Here is a 14,150-nt window from a genome sequence, read left to right on the forward strand (position 1 = left end):
CTTCCTCATCTAAGGGACTGTACAGTCACAAGGGGAGAATATGGAGGAGAGGGCAGTGGCTGTGGCCGTGTGCGTGTGCATGTGTGTGTGTGTGTGCGTGTGCGTGTGCGTGCATGTGTCTCCCACCCACAGTCACAATAGTAAAGTAACACAGTGTGAAACTGATTCAATGTTTCAGGTTCAGAGATTTGAAATAGAATTGCACCTTTAGTGGGTTTTTTAAATGTGAAAACAAAGAAACAAAAATGGACTCAAATATGATTGCAACAGCATTCAAACATGAGACACATCTACAGGACACTGAGAGAGGTATATGTTTTTGTATAAGAGCACAAGCATGACATGATAACTGGCAGGTCTACAAAGTAGAAGTTTCCATGAGTTGTGAGTTCAGGTACGCCTCCGCGCAACAGCAAACCAAGGAAAGTAAGAGGGGTGCTCGACAACAATGACAAAATCCAACAAAAGAGCTTACCATGAAAAACTGGCAAAAGGTCTAATTCGAGGCAGAAAGAAGTTGGAGCACTGAACAAAAACGGCAAAAGTCAGAGGTGAATTTTATCCATTGTTCAGGATGAGTACAGGTGACTGATGCTTCCTTCCTCGAACAAGTCCTTTTTCATTGTAAGTCCATTTGTTGGATTTCCATGATGTGTCTTTGGTCACACGATACTTCCAGCACTCACTGAAATAGACCCCCCCAGCCACAGCCACTGTGTGTTTTTTGGGGGTTCCATTTTTCTCGTAATCAGAATAATTATTTTTAAGTCATAAGAGCACACCTGCTGTGAGGTCAATACAGTACTTGACCTTTTTACTGTACTCTCAATACCTCTGAACATTAAACCATTTACAGTATATTGTATCGTAAGGAACTTTGTACCAGGATCATGGAGTCGATATCAGTGACAATATTATATTAATTTGAAGAACTGAGGTATTGACGGGGTGGCCTGTTACAATAAATCACAAAACAATGCAACCAAATATAGCTCTTATCTCTGCTACTGGTCCGATGCATTGCTACAAGAACAGGAAGTTTGAAAAGATAGTAGTAGCAGTAACCCTACAATCATACAGTACAAGCCGAAACAGGAGGCCTCCATCCTCCAATTGCGTATTTTTCACACAAGAAAAAGCCCTGGGCCCCCCATCCCTCAGCTGAATTGAATTGAGCCTCAGCAGAGAAACGTGGCTAGCTGCTCAGGCTCATTGTTAAGTTTCTCAAGTGCCAATTCAGGGCGCCTTCCTATGTTGTCACCGGAGTCATTGGATGAGCCAAAATACAGGAATTTTGTTTCACAAGGCTAATCCTCTATAGTCTGAACCTACAGGATTGGAGCCCAAGCCTGGATCACAAATTCTCTAACTGATATAGCTGATATTAGCTGTTAGTCGGATCATTTCGTAACCTGCTTGTGAGAGAAAAGGAAAAGCTAGCAAAAGCTAAAGCAACATGGTGCCATTATAAACACCACTACCCTTCTTGATCACTACTTCTCTTAATGCCACCACTGACTACAATATTAACAAATGCTACATACGACAACTACCACTGATAATCTATTCATATAACATACATTCACCCCATTATTGGAGCCCTTGATAAAGAAAATAAATTATAAAAAATACTGAGCTATATCGTATAATCAAAAAACTGTTTTATACTAATACAATTGCTCAGAAAAGGATTCATATTTATTTTCTCAGAAAGAGGTGTCAAAATGATTGCGTACCCTCCCCTTGCTAGGGTGACGGCACCAAGTTTTTTAAATATATATATATATCATGTTTTTGAGATCGGAGAACCTATTGGAAGGGATCTTAGACCATTCTTCCATGCATAATCTTTCCAGATCATTGATATCTTTTTGTCTGCGCTTACAGACTGCCCTCTTCAATTCAAACCACTGATTTGTGGTCAGTCCGGAGACTGACACTGCCATTGTAAAAAAAAATATTTTGTGGTCAAATAACTATTTCTTTGTGGATTCTGATGTGTGCTTAGGGTCATTGTCTTTCTGGAAGATCCACTCGCAGCTAAGTTTCAGCCTCCTGGCAGAGGCAACCAGGTTTTTGTCTCAAATGTCTTGGTACTTGGTAGAGTTCATGATGCTGTTGACCTTATCAAGGGCCCCAGGATCAGTGGAAGCAAAATAGCCCCATAACATCAAAAATACACCACCATATTTTGCAGTAGGTATGAGGTCATTTTCTGCATATGCATACTTCTTTCGACACGAACCCTCCACTGGCTTGCATGGCCAAAGGCCTCTATTTTTGACTCATCTGGTAAATAGCACCCAGTTCAAAACCAAGTGCCAATGCCGTTTAACTCCAGGAGTTTACACTTGTTGATTGTTCTCTGGGGCGGCAGCGTAGCCTAGTGGTTAGAGCGTTGGACTAGTAACCGAAAGGTTGCAAGTTCTAATCCCTGAGCTGACAAGGTACAAATCTGTCATTCTGCCCCTGAACAGGCAGTTAACCAACTGTTCCTAGGCTGTCATTGAAAATAAGAATTTGTTCTTAACTGACTTGCCTAGTAAAGTAAAATTTTTAAAAAATAAAGCCTTTTTTTCTGGCAACCCTTCCAAAGAGCCTATTGGCATGGAGGTGGTATCTAATTGTAGATTTGGAGACATTGTGACCCTAAGATGCAAACTGATTCTGTAATTCTCCAACTGTGGCCCTTGCCTCCTGAACCATCTTGCTCACTTGCTCACTGTGCGTCGGGACAAGATACACAGGCATCCTGTTCCAGTGGTTTTAAACTTCTTAATTATTGCCCTAATGGAGGTAAGTGGTATATTTATTTGTTGCTCTTTTTTTACCCATTGTTGGATTCATGAAGGTCAACAACCATTCGTCTCTTTTAGTTTTTAAGTTCTTTGCCTTTCCCATGGTGATGGATGACAAATGGTTTTTACATGTGTGTTACCTCATTTTTAAACCTCAGTGAGACAGGAAGCCATGGAAGGCCACAATACAGTTCCTTAAAGTAACTGCCTAGTGATCATCTAACTTTTAAAAGTTCATATTCTGTTAACTCATACCCAAATAAGTTGTTGTCTCATCCTATACTTGTATACTCTGCCATCCAGGACCTCTATACCAGGAGGTGTCAGAGGAAGGCCCATAAATTGTCAAAGACTCCAGCTACCCAAGCCATAGAGTGTTCTCTCTGCTACTGCACGGCAAGCGGTACCAGCGCACCAAGTCTGGAACCAACAGGACCCTGAACAGCTAATCCAATGGCTACATGGACTACCTGCATTGACCCTTTTTTGCACTAGCTCTCTTGCACATTGGACTCTTCCCACTCACTCACACATACTTAAACTGACACCCCAACACACAGATACAATTTTATTTGATTCTATTTGATCGATTTGTGGCCAAAGCATAAATTGGAGAGAAAAACACTTCAAAAACTTCACCTCAACGGTCAACAGACCGTTTTATCCTTGCAATTTACTCATAGAACATGATGCCATCTCCCTGAGGAGGATGAGCTGGCCAATCAGTGTGGTCTAGAGGAGGATGAGCGGGTACAGTATATACAGTTTACAGTATATGTAAACACCATTCTGTTGTTGGAGTACACCCACACCATTCCAACATAGAAAAGCTGATTTTTAACCTACTTAATTACCATTGTTTGGAAGGAAAACTATTTACCTCATATGTGACTCATTTCAGGAAACTAGGCGTATGTTGTGCCTCACTACTTCAAAGGAGAGCCATTTGAACGTACATTGAAAAAAAAATCTAAATGCATTTTTGCGGCAGAAATGCCTTCTGGAAGATGTTAAGTTTCATGTGCCTTAATAACAAACTTGTATGCCATCTGTAAATATGAATAAAATTGTTAAATTACGAGCCTAGTTGGTTTAGCCACAGAAAAAGACAGCAACATTCCAGCTAGCTGTGATTGGCTGAAATAATGAATGGTCTGGACATGCCGAGAGATGAGTTTGGATTGGTCTGCCATGTAGCACGCTTTTGTCTATTTGAGCAGGTCAGTATGTGTAGGTAATCCTTTCTAACACAGCTTTTTTGAAATATATCATGTAGTAGAACTGCAAAAGTGTTGCTCTCCACTTTCTGGAGGCCAGAGTGTTGAAATTAGTGGAATTAGAGTATGATAGCTAAGGGGATGGAGAAAACACCTGTCTCCGGATTACATCTTCAAACTAAGGGCAACCATGGGCTCCATGACAGAGCAGGAGAAGCATTCATCCATGTATACGCGTAAGATAGTCTACGTAGCTGCATTTTCAGATATTACACGTTTCTAATTTTGTCAGAAAGTAGTATTTATTTCAAGTTTAAGCGTACTATTAGCTAGCTAGCTAACGTTAGCTGGCTGGCTCGCTAGCTAACGTTACGTGTAGGATCTGTTGAACCTGGACCTGGTTGGTTAGATACCTGCAGATTCATGCAGGGAAGTATAACGTCTTAAATTGGGATTATGGTTCATTGTTTAGCTAGCTAGCTAAACTAGATGTCTTAACAAGAGACTCCACTATGCAAGTAACCATTTCAATAGAATGTGCATGATGTCACTGAGACAACTGTTGATAGACGTAGCTGGTAAACTTTCTCTGGCTATCTACTCCAATTTCAGAGCACTCTCGTCTGAGTGTGACAGAGCGCAAATAACTGACAAATTTACAAACGCTCAACACCTGTTGAATATGGCCGGTGTCAGAAAACGTTGGCAAAAAAGCGCAATCAAATTGTTGCCAGCAGCACAGTTGCAGTCACTCTGGATAATATAAAAACAGCCTAGCCAGCTCTGCTAGGGCGAGTGAAATGGTTAGAGTGAGCTGTTCTCTCATTTGTGTCTGGAAGTAGCTGGCAAGCTAGCCAACGTTAGCCAGTTAGCTTGGGTGCTTGACTGCTGTTGTTAGGGACAGAACGCTCGGATCAACCCTATTCCTCGGCCTCACATGCGAATCCTTAAAGAGAGGGGTGGGGCTAAAGCTTAAGAGGGTGTGAACGATGCTGAATGGGTGTAGACAAAGAAGAGCTCTCCAGTAGGTGTACCAAAACATTCAGGCCATTCATCCATTTTCTCAAAAGTGAGGTTACAAGTTTATCAATTTTCAAAGCAGAATTTCTTTCCCATTGTTCCTTAACTGTAGTCTATAATATACCAATTTCTAGCTTTGAGTCTCTACTTTTATCCAATGTAAAAAACACAAAAAACACAGGGATGTCACTAGCTTACCCCAAATTCCCCTGTAGTAAGTAGTGCAAGGGCATTCTGTAGTGTTGACAACATAATGTAAGAACACAGCCCAAGTGTCCAGGTCCTCTCTCTCTCTCGCTCTCTCCCTCTCGCTCTTGCTCTCTCTCAACAGCTCAGGACTGCCTGCCAGGAAGGTTATGTAAAAAATGAGAGAAAAAAAGATAGAACAAACAAAAGCCACAACGAATCAGAAACGCTCTTGATTGTGTGCCGCCGCAGAAATGTGCAAGATGATACAACGTCCAGAATAGGAAGGCACACAGAGTGAGAAAGCCTGTGATGGTCTGATAGGAAAATATACAGTTTAATTAAAGAGAACCACTCAACATTTAACTAATGGAGAAAAAAATATTTCAGTTGTGGGGGAAATAATCTCCAATCAAACTAGCACTGTTCCCCATTCACTAGTCATACTGCCACAGCACAATATCTGGAAAGCCTGATCTTGAATATTATTGTATGTGCACAGATAATGTAGAACCTCCATTCAGATTTTCAATCCAACAAATCCCTTGATTGATACAATTGTTATATGAAAAGTGGTGGAGAAGCATAATGTATACTTTCTAGATGTCTCAATGTTCTAGATGGAATGAAAACATTGTTTGTTCTTTGTTACCAAAAGGTGCTATGTGTTGTTTTCTATTAAAAAAAGACACTGATCTAACCCTTTCACAGCTATCAAATGCACATCAATGTACATCTATGTACTATCAAATGTAGCTATCACACGTATCATATACAGTACAGCAATAAACCATTCAACCAATCATGCCAGTCCTTCCTCAATCTCAGGCCTCTTGTGTCAGATCAAAAGGAATGCTTACATCACAGCAGAACAGATTATTCCTAAAACAAGCTTCAGTTGGTATGAATGCTGTGGAATTTGGCTGAGATCAAAATCAATCATCTTATTTCTGAAACCTCACAACCATCACCATTCATGCCAAACCTTACCCCATTTCAAGCCTTTTGTGTTTCATCGAAAGATGTATTTACAGTCGCGGCCAAAAATATTGGCACCTTTGCACTTTTTAGTAACTCACAATTTTCCCTAAAAATAAGTTGAAATTTACCAAAGTATTTGTTCTCCACAATTCTTTATTTCACTGTTAATGTTACAGAGGCTTTGTTTTTGATTCAGAACTTAATATATCAATTTAAATCAGAAAATAAACAAGAAATGGCATCGACAACATTATTGACACCCTAGACTTAATATTTGGTAACAGCCTAACAGCCTACAGCCTATGGTCAAAATAACTGCAATCAAGCAATTCCTATAGCCATCGATGAGCTTCCTGCACCTCTGTACTGGCAGTTTGGCCCACTCCTCTTATGCAAATTGCTCCAGTTCTCCCAGATTTGAAGGGTGCCTTCTCCCAACTGCTATTTTTAAATCTCTCCATAAGTTTTTAATTGGATTTAGATCTGGGTGCTTTTTGAAGTGTGTTTGGAGTCATTACTCTCCTGGAAGATCAATTACCTTTCGACAGAGATCCAGCTTTCTGACACATGATCTGATATTGCGCTCCAAAATGCCTTGGTATTCTCCTGATTTCATGATGCCATGCACACGTTAAAGGCACCCAGTGCCAGAGGCAGGAAAGCAACCCCAAAACATCACTGAACATTCTCCACGTTTGACTGTAGGGAAGGTGTTCTTTTCTTTGAAGGCATCATTTTGTTTTCTGTAAATGATGGTGATGGTGTGCTTTACCAAAAAGTCATCATTTGGTCTCATCTGTCCACAGGACATTCTTCCAGAAGGATTTTGTTCAGGTGTGTTTTGGCAAATTGCAGTCGGGCTTTCTTATGTGTCTCTCTCAGCAGTGGGGTCCTCCTGGGTCTCCTACCATATAAATCCCTTTCATTGAGTTGGCTACGGATGGCGCGAGTTGAAATTGTCGTACCTTGTGACTGAAGGTCAGCTTGAATCTGTGTGGCACTTGCTTTTTCCACCATTTGAAAAAAATCCTTCGCTGCAATCTTCCATCAGGTTTTCTCTTGTGGCCACGTCCAGGGAGGTTGGCTACAGTGACTTGAGCCTTAAACTTCCTGATAACATTACGTATGGTGGAAACAGGAACATCAAGGACTATGGAGATGGACTTGTAGCCTTGAGATTGTCCATGCTTGGCTACAATCTTGTGTCTGACCTCCTTGGATAATTCTCTGGTTTTCTTTATTTTCTCTATGATCTTTGCAGTATACACAGCGACACAAAACAGGAGAATGATTGGGAGAATGTCATATGGTCAGATGAAACCAAAATATAACTTTTTGGTAAAAACTCAACTTGTCGTGTTTGGAGGACAAAGAATGCTGAGTTGCATCCAAAGAACACCATACCTACAGTGAAGCATGGGGGTGGAAACATCATGCTTTGGGGCTGTTTTTCTGCAAATGGACCAGGACGACTGATCCGTGTAAAGTAAAGAATGAATGGGACCATGTATCGTGATATTTTGAGTGAAAACCTCCTTCCATCAGCAAGGGCATTGAAGATGAAACGTGGCTGGGTCTTTCAGCATGACAATGATCCCAAACACACCGCCCGGGCAACAAAGGAGTGGCTTCGTAAGAAGCATTTCAAGGTCTTGGAGTGGCCTAGCCAGTCTCCATATCTCAACCCCATAGAAAATCTTTGGAGGGAGTTGAAAGTCCATGTTGCCCAGCAACAGCCCCAAAACATCACTGCTGTAGAGGAGATCTGCATGGAGGAATGGGCCAAAATACCAGCAACAGTGTGTGAAAACGTTTGACCTCTGTCATTGCCAACAAAGGGTATATAACAAAGTATTGAGATAAACTTTTGTTATTGACCAAATACTTATTTTCCACCATAATTTGCAAATAAATTAATTAAAAATCCTACAATGTGAAAATTACAGGCCTCTCTCATCTTTTTAAGTGGGAGAACTTGCACAATTGGTGGCTGACTAAATACTTTTTTGCCCCACTGTATATTGACTTTTCTATTGTGTTATTGACTGTACGTTTGTTTATCCCATGTGTAACTCTGTGTTGTTTGTGTCGCAGTGCTTTGCTCTATCTATGCCAGGTCACAGTTGTAAATGAGAACTTGTTCTCAACTAGCCTACCTGGTTAAATAAAGGTGAAATAAACTACAAAATTAAATAAATAAACATACTTTTCTCTCTCTAAAATATGTTTTAGCTGAAGTCAACACCCATTTTGTTATCTGAAATATTCCCCTCTCAGGCCTATTGTGTCTGGTGTGCTTTTAAGCCTTATTGCATTACATTCAAAGACATTGTTAACCCAGTTAGTATCCTTGTTAGATATAGAATCGCACCTCGGCAGCAGCCAGCAGTAAGAATGACTGTTGCAAAGACAATTCATTGCTATCTCCCTCATCCCTCTTTCCCTCTCTTCAAACTACTAGCTGTGACAGCCCAGCATGTGTCTCAGGGTTCGCATGTCGCCAGACGGTGGACGCCATTCATAGAGGTATCTCTCAGATTCCCGGCTGGCGCTGGTGCAGGAGTCCCACAACAATGATGGCTGAGATGGTCACTAATGATTAAGAAGGTATTAACTTAGCCTCATTTCAATTGCAATCTATGGGATTAAATGACCAGAATCCTACAGTGTTATCTCTTCATCTAACATTTGACATCTTGTCGAACTTGTGTCAACTTGAAAGCAAAAAGCTAAAACAGTGTTACTGTAGCTAGCCTCATCTGAACCTTCAGAAAGAACAACGTCCGATGTCTGTCTCTGTATAATGGATGGGTCAATAAAGATGTATTGTAGTATTAAATCTTACTCTCTTATCTGCTTCATCAAGGTGACTCAAACCAAGTGTGGTAACATTTTACATTATAACCCATCGGAAATAGGGGGCAATCCCTAGAGAACTGATCTCTTTATATCATATTGCTCAAGAGACATTATGACTAGGGCCCTGTGTTTTGGGCTATCATGTCACATGACCTAGATTTTAACCGCAATTTCTGTTCCAGATTAATTAACCAATCAGCATTCAGGATTAGACCCACACATTGAATAAACATATGGACAGTATATGGATAGGATGTGTAGTATATCTGAAGAATAGTATATGCGCAGGAGGGATTGGCTGACGTTTTATGGGCTCCTAACCAACTGTGCTATATTTTTTTGCGTTGTTTATATCTCATTTTGTACATAATGTTGCTGTTATCATCTCTTATGACCGAAAAAAGCTTCTGGACATCAGAACAGTGATTACTTACCTCGAACTGGACTAAGATTTTTTCTTTAATACGTCAAGACACAGGCCAAATCCCTGTCATCAGCACGAAGAAAAGACAGAAGAAAAGGGGTAGGAGGGCGGGGTGTATTGTAAAAATTTGCAGACGAGAAGGTGAACCAACGCTACCCTCCGCAATTAATCACCAACGTGCAAACATTGGAAAACAAACTGGACGATCTATCCTACCAATGGGACATTTAAAACTGGAAGGCTAGAAGGATGGGAGTAGGCACGGTGGACCGATCCTCCGTGTCATAGACACGGGACAGCGCGTCGGCCTTTATGTTCAGGGAGTTTATGTTCAGGGAGTTCAGGGAGTTCAGAGACAGAGTGAACCTGAATCGGTTGAAGAACATGGCCCACCTTGCCTGACGCGGATTCAGTCTCCTAGCTGCCCGAATATACTCCAGATTCTGGTGGTCGGTCCAGATGAGAAAAGGGTGCTTAGCCCCCTCAAGCCAGTGTCTCCACACCCTCAGGGTCTTGACCACCGCTAACAACTCCCGGTCCCCCACATCATAGTTACGCTCCGCCGGACTGAGCTTCCTCGAAAAGAAAGCGCAGGTGCGGAGTTTTGGTGGCGTACCCGAGCGCTGTGATAGCACGGCATCCACCCCAGCCTCGGACGCGTCCACCTCCACTATGAATGCTAGAGAGGGGTCCGGGTGCGCCAACACGGGTGCATCCGTGAACAGCGCCTTCAACCTATTGAAGGCTCTGTCCGCCTCTGCCGACCACCGCAAACGCACCGGCCGCCCCTTCAGCAGTGAAGTAATGGGGGCCGCTACCTGGCCAAAACCCATTACCTAGTAATTGGCAAACCCCAAAAACCTCTGCACCTCCTTCACCGTGGTAGGAGTCGGCCAATTACGCACGGCCTTAATGCGGTCACACTCCATCACCACCCCCGAGGTGGAAATGCGATAACCCAGGAAGGAGACGGCTCGTTTGGAGAACACACACTTCTCAGCCTTGACGTATAGGTCATGCTCCAGCAGTCTACCAAGCACCTTGCGTACCAGAGACACATGCGTGGCGCGGGTGGCGGAATAAATCAGAATATCATCGATATAGACAACCATGCCCTGCCCGTGCAGGTCCCTGAGAATCTCGTCTACAAAGGATTGAAAGACGGCTGGATCATTCTTTAACCCATATACGGCATGACAAGGTACTCAAAGTTGCCCGATGTGGTACTAAACTCGGTTTTCCACTCGTCTCCATCCCGAATACACACCAGACTATACGCGCTCCTGAGGTCCAGTTTTGTGAAAAACTGTGCACTGTGAAATTATTCCACCGCCGTAGCGATGAGAGGTAGTGGGTAACTAAACCCCACTGTGATGGCATTTAGACCTCTATAATCAATGCACAGACGCAGACCTCCCTCCTTTTTTTCCCACAAAAAATAATCTTGAGGAGATGGATGAGATGGAGGGCCGTACCTCTGACCCAGAGATTCCGCGACATATGTCTCCATAGCCAACGTCTCCTCCTGGGACAATGGGTACACGTGACTCTTGGGAAGCACAGCGTTTACCTGGAGATTTATCCCACAATCCCCCTGTCGATGAGGTGGTAATTTAGTCGCTCTCTTCTTACTGAAAGTGATTGCCAAATTGGCATATTCAGGGGGGTTGCGCACCGTGGAACCCTGGTCTGGACTCTCCACTGACGTGGCACCGATGGAAACTCCCAGACACCTTCCAGAACACTCCTCTGACCACCCCTGGAGAACCCCCTGTCTCCACGAAATATTAGGATTGTGACTAGCCAGCCAGGAATCCCCAGCACCACTGGAAACGCAGGCGAATCGATAATGAAGTGACTAATCTGCTCCCTATGATTCCCCTGCGTCACCATGTCCAGTGGAACCGTGGCCTCCCTGACTAATCCTGACCCTAATGACCGGCTATCTAGGGAGTGCACGGGGAAGGGAGAATCTATCGGCACGAGCGGAACACCCAGTTTGATGGCGAGTCCGCGATCCATAAAGTTCCCAGCTGCACCCATATCGACTAGCGCCTTATCAGCAGGAAGAGGGGGAAAAAATCAGGAAAAAAATCAAGACAAACATGTGACCAACAGGGGGTTCTGTGTGAGTTTGGTGCTGACTCACCTGGGGTGACCGAGAAGCGTTCCGCCTGCCCTCTCGACTCCCAGACGGGCCTCCTCCTCCGGTACCCCTCGGCACGGCTCCCCCTAACTCCATAGGCATGGGAGCGGGGGAGCTGGGTGGTGGAACGAACAGGACCCTCTCCGAACGCTCGCGGGTAGCCAGCAGATTGTCCAGCCGGATAGACATGCCGATGAGTTCATTAAGGGACAGAGCGGTGTCCCGACACGCTAGCTCCCTGCGGACGTCCTCCCGGAGACTACACCGGTAGTGGTCTATCAGGGCCCTGTCGTTCCACCCAGCCCCAGCGGCCAAGGTCCGGAACTCCAACGCGTAATCCTGTGCGCTCCTCTTCTCCTGCCTAAGGTGGAACAGTCGCTCACCCGGGTAGTGCTCCTTCGCAGAGTCTGGGCCATTCCAGAACATGTTTAACCACTCCAGAGAATGACCCGTCAGGCAGGAGATGAGGACACTCACCCTCTCCGCTCCCGAGGGAGTGGGCCTCACGGTCGCCAGGTACAGTTCCAGTTGGAGCAAGAACCCCTGACACCCCGCCGCCGCTCCATCATAGTCCCTCGGGAGCGCAAGACGGAGAGCGCTGGAGCCGGAGGGGGAGGGAGGAGAAGGTGGATCCAGAGCTGGAGGAACCGAAGGTGGAGAGAGGAGACCACTCCTCTCCCATCGGTCCATTTTCTCCATCATCTGGTCCATCGCGGATCCTATCCGATGGAGGACGGTGGTATGGTGGAGGACACGTTCCTCCATCGATGGGAGGGGGTTGGCATCTGCTCCTGCTGACTCCATTTTTAATGGTGCAGGATTCTGTAACGCTCGGGGTGTAGTGGAGAAAGAAGTCAGGCGCAGGAAGCAGAGAGTTCAGGGTAGCGCTACTTTTAAATGCACACAACGGTGAAACGACGCCAACCCAAACAAATGCCCCAAACACGGGGAACTTAAACAATCCAGCAAAATACAAACACATGGACAACCGTGACCTACAGCCGTGTACACACATACACTGAAATAATCCAGCACAACCAGCAGGCAGGCTGGTAAATAAAGCCCAACCAATTAGCCTAAACTAAACACAGGTGCAACTAATAAACAGAAAAGGGGGAAAAGGGATCAGGGGCAGCTAGTAGGCCGGTGACGACGACCGCTGAGCGCCACCCGAACAGGAAGGGGAGCCACCTTCGGTAGGAGTCGTGACAGCGGGACACTAATCTGGACACTAAAAATCCTGCTATGCCCTCAGACAAACCATCACCAGGCAAAGCATCTATACAGGACTAAGATTGAATCCTACTACACTGGCTCGGACACCAGTCGGATATAGCAAGGGCTTGAAAAATATTACAGACCACAAAGGGAAACACAGCCACGAACTGCCCAGTCATGCGAGCCTACCAGATGAGCTAAATGCCTTCTATGCTCGCTTCAAGGCAAGCAACACTGAAGCATGCATGAGAGCACCAGCTGTTCTGGATGACTGTGTGAAAACGCTCTCTGTAGCCGATGTGAGCAAGACCTTTAAATACAAAGCTGTGGGGCCAGACGGATTACCAGGACGTGTACTCAAAGCATGCGCAAACCAACTCGCAAGTGTCTTCACTGACATTTTCAAACTCTCCCTGACCGAGTTTTTAATAACTGCATGTTTCAAGCAGACCATAGTCCCTGTGCCCAAGAAAGTAATGGTAACATGCCTAAATGATTACCGCCCTGTAACACTCACGTCAGTAACCATGAAGTGCTTTGAAAGGCTACCCAAGCCAAACACAGACAGAGCTGGTCCAATTGTGCACCATCCTATGGGACTCTCAATCACAGCCAAATGTGATACAGCCTGGATTTTAACCAGGGACTGTAGTGACATCTCTTGCACTAAGATGCAGTGCCTTAGACTGCTGCGCCACTCGGGAGCCCATTGCTCACATCAACAACATAATGCCAGAAACTCTAGACCCACTCCAATTCACATACCGCCCCAACCGATCCACAGATGATGCAATCTCAATCGCACTCCACACTGCCCTTTCCCACCTGGACAAAAGGAACACCTATGGGAGAATGCTGTTCATTGACTACAGCTCAGCTTTCAACACCATAGGGCACAGAAAGCTTGTCACTAAGCTAAGGACCCTGGGACTAAACACTTCCCTTTGCAACTGGATCCTGGACTTCCTGACGGGCCGCCCATAGGTGGTAACTGTAGGCAACAACACATCCCCCACGCTGATCCTCGACACTGGGGCCCCTTATGGGTGCGTGGTTAGTCCCCTCCTGTACTCCCTGTTCACCCACGACTGCGTGGCCAAACACAACTCCAACACCATCTTTAAGTTTGCTGACAAAACAACAGTGGTAGTAGACCTGATCACCGACAACGATGAGACAGCCTATATGGAGGAGGTCAGAGACCTGGCAGTGTGGTGCCAGGACAACAACCTCTCCCTCCATATGAGCAAGACAGGAGCTGATTGTGGACTATAGGAAAAGGAGGGCTTGCATCATCACCT

Source organism: Oncorhynchus tshawytscha, linkage group LG09 (assembly GCF_018296145.1).
Source record: "Oncorhynchus tshawytscha isolate Ot180627B linkage group LG09, Otsh_v2.0, whole genome shotgun sequence".
In the NCBI taxonomy this organism is placed as follows: domain Eukaryota; kingdom Metazoa; phylum Chordata; class Actinopteri; order Salmoniformes; family Salmonidae; genus Oncorhynchus; species Oncorhynchus tshawytscha.